Here is a 2,752-nt window from a genome sequence, read left to right as displayed (position 1 = left end):
ACTCCTGTATGTGGCATTTGGTTCATTTCTAAAAACCTCTTTTCCATTTTCTTAGACTTTATATTACCATGGTATCCTAGAGACATCTTCACAATTATTAGGACATGTATCAAAAGCCAAGACAGAATTGATTGACTACAGGAAATCTTCTTTGTTGTAGAATTTAGTGATGAGAACTTAGTAGAAATGGAAAAAAAAATGGGATGGAGTGGGTTTTGCTTAGCATGTTTGTGGACCTAGGATCAATGCCAGTCACAAAAAAAGGACACTTTAAACTGGACACCACAGTTCTCAAACTAAAATCATAAAAAAAGAAGAGGGAAACACTGGCAACATGAATACTAGACACTATAAGACTGTTTGGTCAAAACTTAGAAAAGTTTTAAAATACTTAACCAAGCACTGCCTTAAGTCCAGTGAGTATAATGCTCCATGCATTTCCACAAAAACACAAGTCACTGACACTCACCGATTACAACCAATGCAATCCCAGTGTCTGTCTCCCAGACCAAGTGTTCCTGTCCCATCACCTCTAGCTACAGGCTATTGTTTCCAACAACTGTTCTGCTTCAGCAGCCATCGCTGTGCCCTGCAACTGTTCAGTCTCACTCTGGAGGGCACTGGGGGTGACCCGCTTCATTTCACTGTGCAAATTGTTCTGGTGCCTCTTCAGATCCGATGCCTTGGCAAAGGCCTTGGTGCAGGAGCCACACACAAAAGGCTTTTTCTCTCTGTGTCCCCACTCATGGTCCTTGAGGTGGGACTTGTTTTGAAGGCTTTGTCACACATGTGGCACCCAAATGGCCTCTCATTACTGTGAACTGTCTCCTGCTTCCTTAAGTCTGGGGCATGGATAAATGATTTGCCACATACCTCACAACTGTAGGGCTTACACCTCCTGTGGATTTTTAGGTGTTCTTTCAAGTGAGCCTGTGTGGTGAAACCTTTTGTACACATTTCACAACCAAATGGCCTGTCTGCTGTATGGAGTTTTTCAAACTTCCTCAATCTGCCTTCATCAGAAAATGTCTTGCCACAGGCTTGCAGGCAATCTGCTCCCGATGTGACCAGAACGCAAATACTCAAACTTCATGTCACTGGCCACTGTCGTCCAGCCTGGCGTTTGTCCAACTTTCACCTCACTCATTCCATCAATAAATGTTAAGGCTTGAGGGGTCTGGGACGCTCAATCTTTGCACTCTGGGGTTTCCATAGATTCTACTTCCTGGACATAGTAATTCACTTTTCGAACCTCCTCGCTTCCCTAGTTCTTTCAGAATCGCTTCCGGAACCCTGGGCGTGGTGGTCAGTGACTTGCCGTCCTCCTGTCTTGGGGGAGTGCTTTCTACCATGTCATTGGAAGTACTGTCACCCTGGTCCCTGATCCACGTCATCCTCCTGAGTGCCAGCAGCGTCTCCAGCGGGGCGATCTATTCTGAGGCAATACTTACTCTTTGATTGTTATTTTCATCCGGACTAGGAACGTCGCGCTTTTCAGAACAGAGTTTATCCAAAACTCTGTTACGAGGATCTGACCCGATGACATCAAGTTAACATCTTCCTTTTTCACGGAAATCTTTGAGCATACAGTTCAGGACCTCTTCAAATCATGTCAGAAAGAAGGAAATCTCTCTATGACTGAAGAACTATCCACCTTCAGCTTCTTGAACGGCTTTTTAAAGTAGGTGTTGCAGGCGACAAGAACACATCTGTGTGCTCTGAATTTTACTTTCTCAGCCACAATGGCGATATCACAGAATTCTCCCTCCACACGTTGTTCATTTCGGGTTTTCAGAAACAGAGTGTTATGATCATCGTCATTATATTTAATGGTTTCAGACATACTGATGAAAAACCCATGAACAACTCAGGCTATTATTTTAATACCACCAAAATCTTCAGATCAGAATAACTGATCAGGAGTACTACAGACCTGAAGCCTGACACAACCACAGACACTCGCCCTGGGCTCCCCGCGTTCACAGGCTCACAAACCAGGACGGGATGGACGCAGGGGCACAGTGGGTGGCAGTGTTTTGGATTTTTCTGGTTTTGTTTTTTTAGTTTGGGGAAGGGGCGGGGCGGGGGAAATCGTGCACGCCCCTGATGGCAGCAGCCCTCCTCCTGCAAGAGCGCAGAATGTCTAGCCTGCAGTGAACACCCCTACCTCCCCGCCTCTCGTGCGCGCTGCAGGGCGAAGGCGAGCTACCCGCTTGCGCAGGCACGGAACCGACCAGGCCTCTTAAATGGGCAAGCAGGGAAAGAATTAATCCGGGATCATGCCTAAAATTTTCTTGGGGGGGCCGACCTGCGCATATGCTCGCACACATGCCCAGAGTGCAGTTTTGAAATCCTCCACTATGCATTGGAAGACGTCTTTACCTGTAGGTCTTAATAGTGTTTGTTTTATAAAACGTGGGTGCTCTGACATTAAAGTCTGTTTTGCCATATGTACGTAAAGCTACTACTAAAAATACTTGCCGGTTAGTCATCTGATAACACAGCTAATATCCAGAATATGTGAAGAACTCAAAAAGCTTATCAGCAATACAAAGTAATTAAATTAAAACTTGGGCAAAGGATATGAATTAAAATGCCTCAAAAGCAGAAATACAAATGGCCAATAAATACATAATGCTCAGTGCCGTTAGGCATCACAGAAATACAAATCAAACAGCAATGAGATACAATCTTTCCATAGGTAGAATTGCTATTATCAAAAAAGAAATCAACAAATGTTTATGAGAATGTG

General features: G+C 44.5%; 1 pseudogene; it reads right to left on the bottom strand.

The window, feature by feature from the left end:
* LOC109674549 (zinc finger and BTB domain-containing protein 14-like) lies at positions 1-2,492 on the bottom strand (annotated as a pseudogene).
* Between the last annotated feature and the right edge of the window lie 260 nt (positions 2,493-2,752).

The sequence above is a fragment of the Castor canadensis genome, chromosome 6, assembly GCF_047511655.1.
Source record: "Castor canadensis chromosome 6, mCasCan1.hap1v2, whole genome shotgun sequence".
Lineage (NCBI taxonomy): Eukaryota > Metazoa > Chordata > Mammalia > Rodentia > Castoridae > Castor > Castor canadensis.
Note: the sequence above shows the minus strand (reverse complement) of the source record. Positions and strands in the feature narration are given on the sequence as shown.